Source organism: Haliaeetus leucocephalus, unplaced genomic scaffold (genome assembly GCF_000737465.1).
Source record: "Haliaeetus leucocephalus isolate CR32 unplaced genomic scaffold, Haliaeetus_leucocephalus-4.0 Scaffold668, whole genome shotgun sequence".
Taxonomy (NCBI): Eukaryota; Metazoa; Chordata; class Aves; order Accipitriformes; family Accipitridae; genus Haliaeetus; species Haliaeetus leucocephalus.
Genome location: NW_010973104.1, coordinates 4,974,312 through 4,994,830, shown reverse-complemented (window position 1 = coordinate 4,994,830; position 20,519 = coordinate 4,974,312). Strand labels below are relative to the sequence as shown.

The 20,519-nt window shown below is 37.1% G+C and overlaps 1 protein-coding gene across 1 annotated transcript in view; it reads left to right on the top strand.

Annotated features, from left to right (window-relative positions):
• Positions 1-20,519, top strand: part of CDH13 (cadherin 13) — a 518,553-nt gene that overhangs the window by 33,056 nt on the left and 464,978 nt on the right. The window lies entirely within an intron of this gene.

The following is a 20,519-nucleotide window of genomic DNA, read 5'->3' as shown; positions in this document are numbered from 1 at the left end:
TCTGTTGTCTTCAGTGTGGTGTGCATAATATTCTTTGCATAGTGGTTATATTTTCATTAGGTAGTTATGAAAGAGTTAAGGTTACACCAGACCAAATTAACTGTGACATTTTTATTTTAGCTGCGATCCCATAAATCATCAACCATGGCAAACATCTATTTTTGTTATCTAAAAAAATAATTAAAAGGAAAAGTTGTCATATAACAAATTTGAAATAATTGAAAGTACTGGAGATGATTTGGAAAGGCTTTTCTGTTCATTTAATTAAAGCCCACCTTCCTTGTGGAAAGAAGACTTTAATAAAGCAAGCTTGGTTTAGCCAAGTATAACTTATAGGTAATACCACTTACAACTTTTGAAGTGGTATGATTTGTATCTTTTAATAGGTTGGGTAATACATTTTTATGTATGTACACAAACCCACCAGGATTAGTCTTTTTAATACTTGCTTACAACTGAAGTAGTTGACTGGTTCCTTGACTGCTGTATTGGATGATTGAAATTGAAATGTTTTGTCTAACTGCTTGTAAAATGTGACAGATTTCATAACTCACAAGTTAGGAGCAGCAGTGTTTCAGCTATGGGTAAGTCTTACGGATGCCATTCTGAAGCTCCAGGAAAATGAAGTAGAGCTGGAATAAATGAATGCCGAGTGGGCTACAAGAGGAGTAAAAGTATAGAATTGTTGGGGCACTAGAGTACAAATCATACAGCCGTACGTCATGCTTTATTGTAGTCTATGCAAAGAAAAGTTTGAGAGATTTATTATGCAAATAAAATGTCATAAGTGTTGGCACTTCAAAGGCCTGTGCATGCATTTGCCATATAATTGCCTGAAGATATAGGCTGTTTTGGATATTGAGCCTTTATTTGCATTTGGAAGATTAGCAGACTGTTTATTTTACTACCCTTAGCCTTTAAGTGCACTTAAGCTGTTTTTCCAACAGAGCTGAATTTATTCAGTGCTAACTTCTTGATTGACATATCAAGAAGAGCATATCAACAAAATGTACAGGACCTTGCAACAAACAGCCTGTTTCATTTGCGACCTTGTAATGTGTAATGGGAACCAGTGGATTTGAATTAAAAAAAAAATAAATAAATACAGATTGTAACTAGCATTAGAGATTTCCCAAGGAAAAAATGTACATAGTTGAAGATAAAGATTAGAGCTGACAGAATAACATTTCTCCCTGTTAATTTTATCATATCTTAAAAATGTTCAGTGCACATAATTTATTTTCATTTTCATTATTCTTTCAGCTTAGGTGGCAGGCCCAGCTTCCAGAGAAGTTAATGGAAATCTCTGTATTGACTTTAGAGGACTTTAGATCAGGCTCTAAGTGGCAAAGAATGAGCCCCAAATATTTATGCATATTTATGAACTGAATGAAAATTTGTTAATGAAATGTTGATACAGGATTCATTCCAGGCTGCCTGTGCATTCATCTAAAAAAGCCCGTAAGTGCCTTTCTTCTAGTGTTCTGTTAAATGCTGACCAAAAAGTCAATAGGATTTTGCTGGAATGAGGCATTTGGGATTTGGTCAGTATTCTTGTACATAAATCTTTAATATTTATTGCTAAGGATTGATGCTTTCATGGTGAACAGGCACTTTATGCATGGAAGAAAGATGTGTAACTTACAGTATGATCAAAGCAATGCTCTGCTTCCAGTGTCTTAAACCCTGACCAGCCTTGACTTTGGCCCTCAACAGGAACTCTAGGATGTCCTTATTGCTTCCAACCTGACAATATTTCCTGTGAAACTTAAGTCAAAAGGAGGCACTTGACTCCGTCAGGTTAACAACAGATTGGCTTATTTACACTAATGCAAAGCTCTAGCATATGAGAACGAAGCATGTGGCAGCTGGTAGGAAAGCTAAATCCTTGTATTCTAGGTGGCCAGATCTTGCACGTTGAGCAGCTGCTGTCAGGATATATCAATCATTGTGCCAAAATACCTTGACAGTGCCCTCTTGACTGTCTTTGTCAGAAGCAAAAATTGGATTAGATATGATAAATGGATCCTTTCTGTGGAAAGACTAGTGTGCTTTAGCCCATGCAAGTACAGTTCCTTTGTCTGTACAATACTTATTCTGATGACAACAGATTATGAATTTTTTCCCCTTCATCTAATATGGAAACAAATGAGCTTTTTCCTTTTCTTGTCCTTCTACAGTTACTCACTGAACATTTAATCAAACTACTTATTTGCATCTTTCCACTTTTCTGACTTTGAGGATCTGTTTTGAATTGTCCCTTGGCATCAGGACTTGATTCTACCCTCCCCACTGGTTTTATAGCAAACACTGCAAAAATGAATGTATCCTTATTTCAGCAGATAGGAGGAGGTATCTTTGCACAATACCTAAATGAGGTTGAGTGGGATGGAGGAGGTCAGTTCTCTGCCCTGCTATTGCCTGAGGTAGATTATGTCCAAATTATCAGTACCTAGCTGTGGAAATCACTATAGCATTAACAAATTTCTTTTAAAAATAGAGATAAGCAATTGCTTTCAGACATTTTAGCTTGGTTCTCTCTGTGTGCGTATTTCATCATACCTGGACCACATACTGATGCTATGCTGATTTGGGCCCTGTTTAAAAGCCAGGAAACATGATCTGTGCAGTCTTGCTGAGGATTAGACTGCTGTGGTAAGGTTAAGAGTTAGAGCCATTTTAGCATCATAGCAGGCCACTCACCTGAGACATGGTGACTATTAATTTTTCCCTCTTCAATATTAATTTTTTATTATATTAACTTAGCTAATTGGTTGTATGTGAATCTTTCTCCTAGAGACTTCTCTCTGCCGATCTTCAATTAAATGTATTCTTGCTAAAGCGTACAAAGTTCATTACTATGGACCCGAAGGAGAAGCCCCTTGGATTCAGCTTGTGAGACAGAACAGTTCTATTTGAACAGCAATGACTGAAATATGGCCAAAATTTTTCCGTTCATAACCTCTCCTGATGTTTCTTGTCTGTGGACTTTGGTGGTACTATTAGCTTGTACTTGTAGTTTTGTGCTTTCTGCATAAGGATTTGTGGGGCAGATGACTTCTCTGATAGCTGTAATCTAATGTGTTCCAGATAGATGAAGCAGCTGCTTGTTTATGCATCAAATCTGTATTTTTACCAGTCACTAAGTGTGCAATTAAGAACATGCTTTTGGAAAGGCTCATGATGTATAGTTGCTTGTGCCTTTGGTAGACCCTGAACACCTTGCAGAAGATGTCTGTTGCCTAACAGGAGTGGATGTTTTGTTGAAATATAAACTGAAGGTGTTGTAAGTGGAACAGACTTGAGAAATGAAGAAGTATCCCTAGCGCTCAAATAAGGCTTTTATTAATGTGTGGTCAAGGAGGAAAGAGCGTGAGAAGGGGATGGCAGGTTTTATAACATGGTATCTTCCCATGTGCTGTTGCACTGGGCAGATTCCCCCAACACAGAAAGCAAGCTGTTTCTTTGGGCCTAGGCAGTTATGTGCTTGCAGGAATTGAGTTTTATGCATGCAGAATACTGGCCTTTTTCCCATTAGCACGTACAGTCTTCTGGAAATTTCACTGAAATCTTGCATAAAGATGTCATGCAAAGCCGGAGGGAATGTGCCAAAAGGGGTAAACCTAAAGCTATTTCTGTTATGATTAGAGCATAGGCAGCGCGTGTGAAGTTTTTCTTTCTAGCATTGGGAAATGAACCTTGAGTAGGTTTTCTCTTCAAAGCCATGAGTATGTCACTTGAACTGAAATACTGAAGCCCAGTAGCAACTGCAACAGCCATATTATCAAATTCTAAATGGGATCCACCTTTCTCTGAAAGGTGGTAGAGCATCCTAATCGCCATTCCCAAGGGCTGAATGCAAAAATTACTTTCATATTTTCAACAAGCTAGGAATTGCTTTAGATCTGGCCATTGTTACCACCTATGCTCTGCTTTGGGCACGTATTAAAGTGTATATTCAGCAGTTATCATACCGTGACCATCAGTACATAGGGCGAAATGTTTGTCAATTTGGCAGTCTACTGAATCTCTTGCAAAGAGAGGCACAGTCACCCTCAGAAGGTTATTCCTACCATTACAACAGGCAAAGCAGGATGCTAGGGCATGTTCTGTGAAATGATTAATATATGAATAGCACCATGTGATTTATTATGACATCTACATTATCTTGCTTGAAAATTGCCTTTTGCTGATGTAGAAGGGCAAATGTTTTCCCCATGTAGTTTATAGCTGTTATAAACAAATTCTACTAGCATCTTTGCTATTGTGTGGTCTCTTACCTTCTTCTCTTCATCCCTGTTTGTAATAGGTAATGTGAAACTGTTTCTGTAAAGCCTCCGTATGGACTAACTTGCAAAATCTTAGGGCTTTACAGTGAAAGCATACATATTCTGCTGAGTCATCAGTAATGACAGATACTGGAGTTTTACAGACACACAGGGTTTCTTTTGCTGACTTACTCTAATTTTAAATTAGCAGAGTTTTATTTGTTCTGGTCACTGTTATTCATGGTGCTAATATTTCTTGGGTGTTGTCATGGTTTAACCCCAGCCAGCAGCTAAGCACCACACAGCTGCTTGCTCACTCCCATGTGCCCCAAGTGGGATGGGGGAGAGAATTGGGGGAAAAAAAGTAAAACTCATGGGTTGCGATAAAGACAGTTTAATAGGATGGAAAAGAAGAAAATAATAATGATAATAATAATAAAATGACAATAATAATGAAAGAATTGGAATATACAAACCAAGTGATGCACAATGCAATTGCTCACCACTTGCTGACCAATGCCCATTTAGTTCCCAAGCAGTGATCTGCCCCCACTCCCCCCACCCTGGCCAACTCCCCCCAGTTTATATACTGGGCATGATGTCACATGGTATGGAATACCCTTTTGGCCTGTTTGGTTTCAGCTGACCTGGCTGTGTCCCCTCCCAACTCCTTGTGCCCCTCCAGCCTTCTTGCTGGCTGGGCATGAGAAGCTGAAACATCCTTGACTTGGTATAAACACTACTTGGCAACAACTGAAAACATCAGTGTGTTGTCAATGTTGTTCTCATACTGAATCCAAACCATAACAGTATACCAGCTACTAGAAAGAAAATTAACTCTATCCCAGCTGAAACCAGGACAGGTGTGAAGGGAAATAAGAGTAAGAGCAGCTCTCAAGGCTTAGCCTTATTAAAAATAACAAAGGTGAACTTCAGAGAAATGTATAGCTTTGACCTGCCTGTGCCTGTACTCAGTTTAGAGCAATCAGGAATTTTATATGCTTATGGTATTCAGCAATTTAAAATGTAATGCAGTTTGTGCATGTATCGCTGTGGTGCTTTTGAAAATCAAAACATACATCCACAGTCCTTTCTTTTTGGAGTATGAGTAGATCAGAAGTGTTTAGATGCCTCTTGAAAAAGATAACATAGTGGTGCGTTTTCTCTTTGGCTACATTTTCATTGATTCTCATGTTTGTAGTTGCCCAGCCTATTTCAAAGCTTGTCAAACAGTTGAGTAGGAAAAAGTAGTTGAGATTTTATGTGCTAACATGAAACTTCTGTTTGCACCCTCTCTTGTTCTCATTTTCTGCTTTTGTTCAGCAGATGAATTTGGAGTTGAGATAGGCTTTCAGTTTTCTCACTGTTGTCTCTGCCTCAAGTTTTACTTCTGCTCTCCACTTCATAGGGTCTACTTGCCTTCCAGAGTCAGGGGATGACTTGTACTAATGCTAATGGGAGTTGGAATGTGTAAATTCAATTAGTGCTAATGGGAGTTAGTCCTATGAATTTCCTGTACATCAGTACATTTTTTTAGATCCCTATGCATTGTGGCACCCCTTTAGCTAGGTTTCCTAATTTCCCTTTTCATGGTGTGTTGCTAGTTTCTCTATTCTTTGTATTCCTTCAGCAGTTAAGCAAAAATCTCAAGTTTATGATGACTGTAAGAGCACATTCTGACAATAGAAAACTTGTTTTGTTAAACTTATTTGATCACTTGAAGCTAGCAATATGTGCCTTCTTCACACATGGTATATGACACAAAAAGGTCTAAGCTTTTGGTTGAAGGACAGGAATAGAGTATGTTAGTTTTATACTACAGTAAATTTACCTAGGATTGCAACTGACAAAAAACTATAACTACCTGGAATGTGTTCTTTCCCTATAATTCCAGAAAACTTTGTAGTTTTCATTCTTTTCAGTCAGAAATGGTTAAACTGAATTTTATTTTAAAAGGCTTTTTTATGTAATATTCTTTGTATCATGTATTCTTAGCATAGATGCTGTTTTGTCTATTCTTGGCAACGTTTTCTACAGTAAGTCTGAATACCAATTCAAGGCTCACTTTTTGAGTTGCCTTTTGCACTATAGGCACCCATGTTCATTCTGAAGAGCTTTTTACACACTATTGTACAAATCAGTCTGGGGGGGGACACAGACAAATCTTGTTTTATAGAGCTGCAAGAATTAATGTCCATTGCTGCTGTAAGTTAAAATATGCATCATTGAGTACAAAATAATTCTGAAGAGTGAGAAACACCTTTAATGAAATAGATGAACAAAGATATCTTTTTCCAAACACTTTGTCTCCAGGTTTGGATAGTTTCTTCGCAGTCCCTCCTGCATAAGGTGCAACCCTCTGCTTAGGGCCAGAATTGGAGCTACCCTTGAGAATACGTAGGCAATTGACTGTAATGTTAGAGGACTGGTGGTGGAAAAAAGACTATGCAAAGGGATGACTCAGACTCTGCTCCTGCTTAGAGCTAGGGCAGGTGAGAACAGGGTTCCCGAGCTCTCTGAGGAGCCTGATGTGCTTTCTGCAGAGCTGCTAGTGGCTCTCACAGCTACTACCCCTGAGAGGCAGGCAGGGACATGTGCAGTGCCACCTCATTTTGTAGGGACTGGTTCCTTATTCCTCTGGCCCCCTCTTCCTCTGCCTGGAGCAGGGTTTGAAACTGCAGCTCTGCAGAGCTCTTCTCCAGGCTTGTTATTCCAGGTAGGTTGATAATCCATCTTTGGGATGCCAAGATTCAGATCAGCCTACACTGCTCAGAAGCTTTGAAGCAGCTGCGTGTGAAATAGAGGAACAAAAATTATGAATACTTCATTTCATTCCTAGTTTGCCCCTGGTCCTATGGAAATAGTGTTTGCTTTGCTTTGTCGGCTAGCTGAGTTGCCTTAGGTTTGGGTGGTGAGAATGGGAGGGTGAAAAAAACTTCCTGAAATTGACTGAATTGGACTCATGTTAAAAGCTGTCAGCTATTTTTAGTGATGAACACTCAAAATGTAATTGGGTCTTTCTAGATAGGAAACTGAGGCTTCCTTACTTAAATTAGGAAGAATCTGAAGTGCCCAGAAGGTTTTGGAAATGTGGAAACTGTGGACAACAAACCTTTCTTGCTGTGAGAAGACACAGTAGCACCATTGCATAGCATAGTCCTAAGCCGGTATTTTACTGGAGTTTACTCTGTGTCTTTCTCCTCAGAAACTACTGTATCTTTGCAGAGTGCTAAAATAAAAGGACAATGGAAACCACACTTAAAAAGCAAATCGGTCTCACCAAATAGAAGACCAAAGGTGGTTTGCATCATAGAAGATGAACAAAGAACTGTTACACTTTTTTCCTGCTTCAAGTACATACTGGGATAAGTAAATAAGCCTCTCTGACTCTTGTGGCAATGAAAACCGGTCTAGCAACTCTTGTTTTCCTCCTAAAACTCTTCCATAACCTCCTGAATGCACATTCTTTGCTCTAGTGTTATCTTCATCCATTTTTTTCTGTTTTTCCCAAAAGAGACTATGGGTATAAGACAACTGCAAAGTGACATTAAAGCTTGAGAACAGAAGAACATAAGTGAATGACAATTCACTAGGGCATGCTTTCAACAGAAAATATTCCTCAGATCATTCAGACTGGCTATCTGGAATTAAAGGTTCTCTTACGATATCTCTACTGTAACAAAATAGAAGTAGTAATTTTAATGGACAATTAGAACAAAGCTTGTTCTTGACTGACCACCAGCATTTCAAAGTAAGATTCCAGCTTTAGGAAGATCATAGGTCCTTTGGTAACTGAAATATTTATCTGGGGTGGGGAGAGCCTTCTAAATGCCATTCTGAATGCAACTTGAATTGCCTGAATTGAATTGCCTTGAATACAACAGAATTGCCTGAATTTGTCATTTTAAATTTCTGTAGGTGTTCATCCTATACAATCTTAATGCATTGTCCACGCTTGATACAGTAATGAACAGAACTGACAATGCAACATATTTGTAAAACCATAAATATTTTTATCTCCATGGGAATGGGAACATAGTTATAACTAAGACAGCAATGAGTATTTTATTTACTAAACAGAAGAGATGGCAGGTTTAAATGGAGTCCTAATCTTCAATTTCTGTGTTCGTGATGCATGTTTAACCTGAAGGTTTAAATAAAACAAGCATATTTTAAGATCATCTTATAACGGTTAGCAGTGGGAAGTGTAACTTCTCACAAGATTCAGCAAAAGCACTTGATCACAAGTTGTAAAGTTCAGGTCAAAATACTCTTAACATGTGTTTTCATGGAAATAATTTTCTCATGAAAATGCTTGAGTTTTTAATGGTTTTCCTTTAGCATACTGTTATGATCCCAAATTCTTATAAAGCTTTTTGGATTTGTTTCTTAAACAATCAATATAGGCAGTCTTGAATAGCCATTAGGAAAAGAAAACTAGAAGGGCTTTAACTGGTCTGCTCTAACCATTGATTTGTTGGCTGCCTGGGAGAGTGCCTATCTGTACCTGCTTAAGATGTACAGCTGAGGAATGTTTTTCTGACAAAACCTTAATCAAATCGGCATATTTGCACAGAAAGGATGAGTTTTAACAGCTGTAAATCATTCAAAAGGCATGTTATGTGATAGATATGAATGGTTGCTCAGATGGGTATAACCTACCTGGAGCATCCCCATGATCTTGCCTGTGGGTTCACTCAAAACATGTATTCCAAAACATTTCTTCCCTGAACTTAGATGCCATAGAAAAAAGCTAATATTGCTTGGCTCACTGAGGAATTGAAGCCAAATTGAGCCAAACTTGGTCTATCATTTTTCATGTTGTGAGCCAATTTTAAGTGTCAGTAGAAACACTAACATGCGTTTATTCCAGAAACCCAGCTAATTATCTCCTGTAGAAAAACTTAAATGCAAGAAATAGAAGTTTAATGCTTGTACCCCAATTATATATTTTAACCCTTAGACTGTCAGGTTCTGTATAGATTTCAGTGTTTGACTGTATTATACTGAATGTGAATACATGCAAATATTATGCCAGCAAATGACAGAATGAAGCATTAAAATGTCTCATGGGAATGGATTAAAACCTAACATAAAATGTATTCCTATACTCAGTGTCCAGTTAATATCAGTGTGATGGCATTAGCACATAATACCTGCTGTTAATTCAATTTCAATTTTATCCTACTGCTCTTCCTTGGAGAGGAACAGAGTGACTGCCTGTAGTGAAAATCAAGTAGAGAATCTGTTCGAATAGTTCAACTTCTGTCTTTTGTTAGCATCAGCTTCAAATGGAGACAATAGCTCCAGGATTCATTCAACCATTACAAAATCTAGGTCCTGATTCAAAGGACATTGAAATTAGTATTGTGTTGAAACTGGTTTTACTGAAGCTTTCATGTTAGTCAATAGGAAACTGTTCCAGTGGAATTTAAGTCCAGGTGATGTATGACATCTCATTGTCACAAAGCCTCAGGTCAAGGCTGAGACTGTGTGACAGGAATTCTGATATTTCTAGAGGAGGACTTTTTTTTTTTTTTTTTTTTTTTTTTTTTGTCATATGGCTGCTTAATCTGGTTCTCTGCCATGGCTGTTATGTGGCAGAGAAATCTGTGGCTTGTTCCCTTTTTCCTGTGAACCTGGCTGCGGTAGAGTGTCCAGAAGAGAGAGGGGAAGTTCATTACAATTTCAAGAGTCCCTTTTAACGTATATTGTTTTGAAGTTACAGGTTGTGTTTTTGGCATAGATTGCATCTAGCTTAAAATAACATGAACAAAAATAAATAATGTAGTATCAGTGGTGAACAATCTTAAACAAGAATCTAAAGTATCTTTCTGTGTTTCCTGATTTCTACTTTGTGAAACCTTGATTAATATGTCTTTGAAACATCTAAGCATGTTCTCTGTATTTTATAGAAGGGCGAAAGTGGCTGTGGAAACCTGAGCAATTACTTTTCTCCTACAGGAGTTACTTTAGTTGCCCTTCAAACCTGGTGTATCAAAAGGCACAATGCCCCTCACAAATCTTAGAAGAATCTCCTTGCTTTGCAGCGAGGAAGTCCTGACAGTGAATTGTATATGTGATTTGAATGAATTAGGGTGGTAGTGTCCTGTACATATTTCGTGAAAGAGTGACCTTCATCTGCTCCTTTCTATGGATCCATGGAGGGATCACAATCTTAATGCTTCCTTTGATCTTCTGAATGTATGCTTGTGGGAATAGAACAGCTGATTGCTGCCCTGTGATATAATCTGTTCTATGTGCCAGACTTTCAAAGGCTTTTTTGTCGTATCTTTTGTAATAAGATGGTTATGAACATTTCAGAACATGACAGAGAGGTAGCAAAAGGGGAGAAAAAGGAATATTAGACTCTGTACAGCTTATAATTAAAATCCTAGCGAGCAATAGCTGTGAAGTGAGTAAAGAAACACAATAAAAGCAAGCAAACAAAAAAACACCACTTGATCCTAGAAAGCACAAAGGCAGGCTGCTTCATTTGCAAGGCTTTCTAATTCAAGTTACCTTATCGTTGAGACAGCTTTCAGTTTAAGATGACAAACAAAAAGCCCAAAGGAATTCTTTCCCCATTCTGAGGGAGAGACAAACCTTCTGTGCAGATGCTCAGCACGTTTGAGCTCTGTCCCATACTGAGCGGTTCTACAGTTTTATACCTCGCTGTTATTTTATGATACTTCCAAGGGATTAACGTGACAGGGTGAAAAACAGCAAGATGTATATTTGAATAGAGATTAAAAATACAACACAGAGCATTCTATTCTCCTGTCAACAATTTCAAGGTGAGAAGCCCAACAACATATCAAGTAATAAAAAACACTTTGCAGGGGTTAGCATAATGTAACAAAAAAAAAAGAGAATGAGGAAAAGAGTGAAACATCTTTGGTATGCCTCAAGCATTAGAGTTCTTAGCTGTGGTCTGAAGATCAATAAGGCAGAACATTCTTTTCATTATATATTAATAGTGTGTGAGCAGAAAACATAGTAACTACTAGGATCGTATGACTTGCATATACATATTTTTCCATTTTGTCAAGGTGACTACAGTTAAAATTTCAGTTCATCGGTTTGCATGTAGTTAAAACTTTCAGGTCAATGATATTTATAAACCTTTTGTCATAGCAGCCTAGAAAAGAATAAAGAGGGGCTTGTTGCATCTTTCTGTTGTCCCAGCAGCCAGCTGAAACACTTTCTAATGTACACTCATGGGAGACTGATGGTGAGGTGTTAAAGATGTGTACGTAAAGGATTTTCTGCGAACAATTGCATGGAGGCAAACTTCTGAAGTTAAATAACCCTGGGAGTTCCATATTTTCATCTTGGTGTCAAGTTGCTGTCTTGTCTAGATTTTTTTATTAAGACATTGAGCCTTCCTTTAAAGACCTCAGGGGATGAGGTAGAAACTATCGCATCTGCCCGTACTCACCTGCTGACTGAGGATGCTGGAAAACTCATTGGGATCTGTTTTCCTTTAGAATTATGTTATGCTGCAAGTTTAAAGTAAATTAGAGCACGCTATTAAATTTGTATGCTTCTCCTTTTCAGATGTGCCTTTTCCGCTTATTATATAAAGTGAAGCTTTATGCCTCCTATTATTATGAACAACAAAAACAATTAAGATACATATTTTCAGTAGAAATGAGAAACTTGACTTTAAAAAAAAGTATAAATTCATGGTTTAGTGCACGTATTCAAAAGTAGTTTAGTAATAAGAATGTACCAATACGAATATTATATGTGGGGTTATTGAAAGCTAATACTACAAAATTTTTTTTAAATTCTCTTAACAGCAGTTAACGTTGCTATGCTAAGTGGATCACATCTGCAACTTAAATTGTGCAGTTTCATATCACTAATCGTGGTTGTTTGAATTACGCTTCAAGACTTGGTCTACAACTGTCTGCAGTACTGCTTCTGTTATAAAAACTCTTAAAAGGAAAGCTAAATTGATATCAATTAAATGTTTGACATTCCTTTTTGTGAATGTGTACTAAAATGATTCTGTGTATGAAAAAAGTTCATGGGCTTCACCAGCTGCATTAAAGCTAAAACTTGTTTGCCAAGGTAACACAGCAAAAAAATAACATTATTGCTGCTGACATTAGAGCTATGAAACTAAGAATTCATCACATAGTTAAGTAGATCACTTGCTCTACAGAAATTAGTTTAAAGCTATACTGTTGTAAAGCCTTACTGTTGTATGGGTACTTTGAAATGATAATAAAACTAGTGACCAGAGAATGACAATCTCCATACAGCAGTTTATCATAAACTTGAGCAAAAGACTGAGGGTGACATTGCAGAAAGCATGCATTACTGGCCTTCCTGTGCAACTGTGTAAGCCTATAATAAAGCTCCTAAATTTTTCTGTTGTAGCAGAATTAGGCTGATAATAAATACAAGATGTAGGCTAATGCAGAATGACCTTTTAAATGGCATCCTTTAATATGTTGTTCCTTAATTTCTTGTAGACTATCACAAAGCTCTTCCATTCAAACATGGGATAATAGTGTTACATTAGCTGCTTATGACTTCTACAGCACAGTCATAACTCTTATCTTGTTTCCACTGTCTGTAAGACAGTTGAAGCCATCTTTTTGTGCTCCAAGTGATTTAAGAACTGATTAATTCATGTTTGCAATGCACTTGAAGATTATCAAAGGGAAAGTGCCACAGAAGAAACAATTTTATTTTTATTCTAGACTGTTGGCATAGCTTCTAAGATGTCACTGTGATGGGGCTTTGGTGCTCTTTGTTTTAAGCAAACAAAAGTTAACACCTCGGATGTCATCCTGCATGCACGCTACTAGTACCTGCCCACTGGTTTCATGCAGTTCTTCCCGTTGCAAATGAGAGATTCATCTGTGCTCCCTTACACCAAACCAAACACCTAATGACAATGCTGATTTGATTTTTTTTTTTTTTTTCTTGCATAACAGCTAAGAAGTTCAGTCAAGCTTTTTATTTTAGTCCTGGCCTCAAGTGGTTTTCAGAGTAGAATGAACTGTTGCAGTTGGGGACCCTCCGTCATGTGTCTACAGATCTGAATGGCAGTTTGTCTCAAAAATCTTGTGACTGAAATACAGCTTATCTTTAAATCAGTATTCAATGTCTTTCTAAAGACTGCACTGATGGTCTAGCCACTGTATATTTTGGAAAGCTGGGGAGCAACTCACTCAAACTGTGATCCCATTTCCAGTCAAGCACTTCTAGCTTGAAATTCTAGCCTGTAGATCTTGTTAAGATTATAGATTAAGTGCTTGCACCTAAGCATAGTGGAGTTCAGGGGAGTATTTCTCTTGAGTTTGACAGGCATAAAATCAGACCTGTTCAGAACATGACAAATCACACTTGTAAATCTTGGTAGATCAGTATCAATCATTCCTTATCTCCTGTGAATGTCTCCTCATTTCCATTGTCAAAACTTGAAGTTTTTCAATTTCAGCTGCCTTCTCTTGGGTTGTGTCTTGAAAAAAAAAGTATGTAAATTCATTAAATCCATGTCATCTTCCTATTTCAGATAGAGAAAATAAAGACAGAGGGAACCGAATGCTATGCTACACAGTATGTAGTGTCAGGATGAAAGATCCCTGTAAACTCTTGTTTTTGGAATGTTGTACTCTTGTTTGCAAGTATATAGTAAATTCTTAGTACGATAGATCTCAACACTTTATACTTGTGGGATAAAAGATGCATGTATTCTGAAGAATGATTTATCTTAAAGACAAAAAGCTGTAGATGATCTGTAAGTGCCACTAATGCATTTGAAAGCCATTATTGTACTGATTATATCCAAAGAACGTTTTTGTTACTCTCCAGTGACATCTGTTTGAAGCTGTCATGTGAAAGTATACAAGTATACTAGGCAGACTTATGGCATGTTCTGCTTTTCAGGTGGAAGTGAATGCAAGAAACTTCTAAATGTTAATGCATCAGCTAAGAACTAAACTGCAGTCATGATGGGCTAAGCACATACACATCTCAAACATCTTGGAATACACAGTCTGAACTGGTGTTCCTGCATGCTTGCAATTAGTCTTTCTGAGAGTGTTAAGCCAAAATTCTCATCTAGAATTAACAGGCACTCCTCAATCTTATGGGCTAATACCCTCTTTTATCACCCTTCTTCACCTTTTTCAAATTCAGACTTGCTGTTTCACTACTAAATAATTTTCTACTCCCTTCCTAACTCTTGAAAGATCAACAGATCTAGCCTAGCAGTAAAACCTGAGCAGAAGCCTGGCCTCTGGGAGGGTTCCTCCTTGTTCTGTCCCTCCTCACTTCCTCTGGATTTCTGGATGTTTCCTATCTAGCTTGGGCTATTTTTGTGATCTCTGAAGTTCCCTGTTTTAACAGATCATGAAGTAGGAACAGTGGATAAAGTTGATTAAATACATGCTAATGCCACTGGTGGTTATGTGGTAAACTATGTTGTTCTTGATAATTGCATTCCGCTCGTGGTGCTGTCCAATCAACCTGTTTGAGCAAGGGCAATGTTAAAGTCCTCTGAGTCAAAAATCACAAATGCATGTCTGTCATCTGGCAGCCTGATAGAGCTCATCTGATGTACAGGCTTAACTTTTTAATACTGTTGCCGACCTTAACAAATAGCAAGTGTGTTACTGTAAATGCCCAAAAGTCCTGCAGAGACAACTCATGCTGGAGTGGCACATAGATGGCTTAGCAGGACAGTATTGGCAACCTTTACACTGGCTAGGAGTATTTGAATGAGAATATAGAGTTATACATTCATTCCACCATGTTATTCAGTTATGTAAACCTTTCCGAGGACAGAAGAAACACAGTCAGTCCCCTCACTTCCACAAATAAGGATGGAGCTGGTCAAACTCTTGGTTTCTCTGTGTGAAGTATTTTAGATGACTTTCAGTCTGGCTTGGTATGAAAATAAATCCATCTAGTAATATGTATCTTAAACTTCTATGAAATTTGGAGGGTTTGTGCCATGTTTCTGCTGGCATTATAGCCAACTTCTTAGTTATTTTCTTTTTCCCATCCATTGTTGAAAATTAATGCATTGAGACACTGAAATGATTGAGACACTCATTAATTGATGCAGACCTGAATAAAAAAAGTAAAAAGGAGTATTCCCTCCCTACTTCTTTTTGACAAAGTTCTTACATCAAAAATTAAAACTTTCTTAATGATACTTTTGTAAAACACTGACAAAATATGTGGGTTTTCTTAAAATCAGGAAACCCTCAACAATATTGATGAAACTGGTAACAGTTCAATCACTGTTTGGCTCACTATAGAAGATACTGGAGATCTTGAACTCAAATATTTTAACCTTTCATAGCGATTGTGTTTCCAAGCTTCTGGCTAAATGAACAGAAAAAGTTAGTTTATTCTACCAAAATGTCTTTCAAAAGATGAAATGCTAACAGGCCCTAATTGTAGCTAAGTGGCTGCTTGTAATTTGTGATGTATTAGAGGGATAAGCAGCTGTTGTATGGAACGTGTGCAGCCTGGCAGACTCCAGGGTGACTTCCAATCCTTAGGCATATTTGTACTGAGAAACATTGCCAGGGATTTGATTGTGGCTCTCCTGACCCACCAGAGTGCCAAAGAGACTGATTTATCAAACAGCACTGCTTAGTCTCTAAGTCTTGCTACAAGGAGGGGTTGCTATGTGGTACTGCTGCTGTTGGGTGATGTTATCACTGGATCAAGCTCCATTTTTAGTTCCTGACATTGCCATGGACTGAGCACTTGATGTCAAGTGTGACAATTTAACATGTGCAGAAACTCCCAAGACCTGTACTGTTTTGGCTTGTTTCATAGTTTAGCATGCTAATTTCTACTGATCTGTTGTAGTGAGCTGAGCCAAATAGATTATTTTAAATTTTAACTTCATACTTTAACTCGTATTTTTAACAAGGCAAGTATAGAATTAATGGTGTTTTCCTTAGCTGCTTGTTAATAACTCAATACCTCTGTGTCTTATGCTTAATTCTCTCATTTCAAATACACAACCCTACTTAACCTCAAGCTCTTTTCACAGTATGTATGTCAGGTTCACAGCTGGTGTAAATTGATATAGCTGTCCTACTGATATTGTAGCCATGTTTATTTACAACAGCTTTTCATTGTGTCTCACAACTTCTAATATTGCAGAATAGAGTTGAAGGAGGAAAAAAAAATTGCAACTTTGACAGGCATCCTCCTAGGTGACTATGTTTTTAAGTAAATTTTTAAGAACCTAAAACATCTGAGGGAAAGGTGTGGAAGGCTCTTGATTTTAAGAGTATATACGAGAGGATGAAGTAGGGTTTTGGAGGTTTAATTTGGGGGGGAAGAAAGGTAGCTACTTGAACTTTCATTGTTCAACACATGAGGCTGTGTGCTAGATGTATTTTTTTACCTCTTCAGAAATTCAAAACTAATTACATCTTAATTTGCATATCAAAGCAAATTACAACCTAATGAAACATTTGCCTGCCAAACACTTCTTTATCTTAATGAACAGAATAAGAATACCTATTATATCCTGATTAAAATGTCTTTGTACTTATCCAACAGGTTACACTCTGTATATATAAAAATATTGTTTCACTGTCTTACTGGCAATGGGAACAAAACAGATTCTAATTTACAGCATAACTTTTTATTGTTTGTATCCATAGATATAATAACTGATGGGGGGAATGCCTTGGATTTACATTGGAAGCAGAAGAGAGAAACAGTTTAATTCTGAACAGATATTAATTATGCTATTTGGAGTCCTATATGATACACAGTGCCTAGGATCTGAGAAACTTGGTGCTCTTTATTCATATATTACTTACATACATATACCATGATTATTTCTTCCCAACAAAACACAGCTTGTGAAACTCTCCTCGATGAAACTTGAGAGAATTGAGAAACAAAATAAACTAATACTAAAAACTAAGCCTTTAGGGAAAAATTTCTTTAACCTATGTTACAATTAAGTTATGTAATACACGAAGGTTACTATAACTTTGCCTATAAATACAGTGCCATGAATCTGTTTTACTGTGAGTACATGTATTGGGGCAAATATGTTTTATTTACTTAATTAAAAAGTCTACATACTGTAGCTGGCTTGGGTTATTCTCACTACTCTTTAGTAATTAACCGAAAGCTAAAATAAATTTGCTGAACAGGACTGTTCTTAATATAAATGTTAAATCATTTTCCCCCAATGTAATTGTACCTGAATGGATGCAACTGTAACATGAGCCATAAAAGGAGATAAAGCAGCAACATAATGTACAATTTCTTACTGCATAATGGTAACTCTGAATAACACATGCTCCAGGAAGAAAAGTAATTTAAACTATATTACAACAAATGTCATATTTTAAAATGGAAACTATCCATCATATGTTGAAAGAAAGTGTTGGTGAACTACAATAAGTCTATGGAATGTACTTAAAAATTCTTTTAGGAGTCCATTAAAAATAAATTGATTGACTTAATTTCAGGACATTGTAATAAATTCTAAGTGACAGTTACATGCGTGTCCCCTCCTCACCATGCGTAAAGCTAGTAATTGCAAACTTGGTGGACAGCAATTGTACAGCATAATCGAAAGTGGCTCATATTCTATACAGGATAAAGCCTTCCTTTTAGGAAATTATTAGTGCACTTCTAAATCATGTTGGTAAAAATGCCTAATATTTAATTTAGATTTTTATTCCTGTGGGTGTCAGATTTGTAGCAGCACAGTAAGTTTTAACAGTGAAAGCCAAATTGTGGAAAGTGGTAGTAGGAAACTTATATGTACCTAGGCTTTGTAGTGGTTTTCTAAAAATAGAAATTAGAAAGTACACTTATGAAATCCTTTTTCACTCATAGATAATTCAAAAATATGCATGTATATTTTATGGCTTTAAATGAAGACCTCCTGAAGAGCAGAAGAACTTTTTTTTTTACAGTGCTTTTTTGTATAAAATGGTGCGATATCCTAGAGGAAGGGTGGTCGGCATCCTGCTGACATTAACTTGGACTGATGCACATCACCAGAGGTGGTCAGTGTTTTGGAGGTCTGCAGTGTGCACTGGTGGGTTATCTCACTTTGGAAGCATTGAAACTCAAGGAAATAAAGGGTCTGTCCCCATCTAAATGTTGCTTTTCAACTAAAGGGCCTTTTTGTTTCTTACTGCAATTTTTTGGAATAGTTGAAAATTTGTAGAGGTCTCTGCACTGTATGAGAAGGGAGTATTGGGGTTATGAACAGTGGCATTCTGGAGTTTACAGGAGCTTTAGTTCTGTGACTGATATAATTGAGATACTTTGGGTTTTGGTCAAATTATTATTTTTCTTACCCATTTGCCATGATTGCTGAAGAATTCCATTTGGTACTGCTGGATTCTTCTTATTCATAAATGGTAGTTTGATAGTTCTCCCTTTATCTATAGATGTGCTTGAATATAAAAATGTGGGAGATTTTGTGCTTCACCCCCACAGTAGTAGGCTGCAATATGGCAAGTGGCGTGTTTGACAAGCTCACTTTGTTTTATCAAGAACCCTTGCTCCCTTACTCCTTGTCTGCATGGATATCTAGAATGTAGTTTATAATTTTAAACTAAGATTTGTACATTTAAAAAGAAACAATCTTTGTCTAGGGTTTTTTTTACCCATGCCACAAGGAATTTACTAAGCTTCCTGGAACTGCATCTGACTTAAGTATTTTTATTCAAGAAGCTGGTAAGTATAGCTATAACCTTCAGAGATACACACCCAACCCTATCATGGGCTGAAACTTGCTGTATCCCTGCTGGGCCCTAGCTTTACCAAGCAATAAAGAGGGTTATTTGTTCAGATGGTTATTAGTAACACTAATGAAATGCATTTATGTACCATGACTCAGTAGGAAAAAAACTTGCGTTTAAAACAAGGATAAACAAAACCTGAGAAATGCAAGAGATGGGAAGAAACCACAGTTTGGATGAGATTATTTCAAGTGTATGGAATCTTTTTTTCATGTTTCGTACTTAAAACTTCCCACATTTTTTGTTTAGAATTGAATAATATGTGTTTGGCTGAGTATCCCATATTTTTTGGTAGATGACTGCCAGAGCCTGAAACTTTGTTCTTCAACTACCTGTGTGTAATACATAAGGAATAAAGATAGAATTATGTGTCTCATGGGGACTAAACTATATGGCTCTATAAAATGATTATTTTAAAATTCATATACTGTGTAATATCTTTATACCTGCTTAAATCTGTCAGTGTCTATTAATTGCTTGTAGAGTGTAGGAAAGTGTAGTTTATGTCCAATGGTATTGAGGAAATCAAAGTTTCATCCTTCTTTCCTTAATGTGTTGAGAATTTGCATTACTAGGTGTGAATTAGCAATGATAGCCTTTGTATATCTGACCTCACTAGCTTATCAATTAGCACTTATGTGCCTCATGTTTTCCTGGAAAGCATATGCAGAAGGGAGTGCAGGTTTGCTATTGTAATTATGGTGGTAAGCAGAATTAAAGTAATATGAATGATTTAGGAGAGATGTAACCAAGTGAGAGGTAAGACTAGTTCTGTGAAGACAGTCTTTGTATCATTTGCCACAGAGTGAAGAGCTTTTTTCAGGGAATAGTCTGCTTTGAGGTTATTGGGTTGGCAACCCAAGTTTATTCAGACTGTTACTTGTGACAGATATGTATCACATCTGGTACCCATTGCCTCTGTCAGTCTAGACTAGGCCATGAAGATCTGTGTTCCTGTTTTCTTTTTTTCCTTCTTTTTTAAACAAAGTGTCAAATCTACTTCCTAGCTGCAATGAAATATTACGAGAATAAATTCATAAATTGAGAAGACTTCCAGATTCTGCAGTGACTTAGCCTATGTGGAAAAAGAAAGACCTGAATGAAAAACTAGATGATCCTCATAACTTTCAACATTATTAACAATGTGTTATGGAGACAGATGGTCTGGCTGGACCTAACTTCAGAACGTGACTCTTGTTTCCAGCATTGTTTCTTGCTCTACCTGTACTGATACTTGAAATGCATTTTCTAAATAAATTCAATACTGTTTATTGGAAAGTAATTTATTTTTTCAGATGAGTAAAAAAAATAAAGAAATCGGATCCCAAATGTAGGGTTGGAAGCTAAAAATGCATAGAAACAATTCAGAGCTTGAATTTTGGGAGGGGAAGATACATTTTCATCTTAGCAAAGCAATCGGGGATGAGAATGTCAACATGGAGAACCACACAGTCCAGGAAGTCTAGAAAGTTCAGTT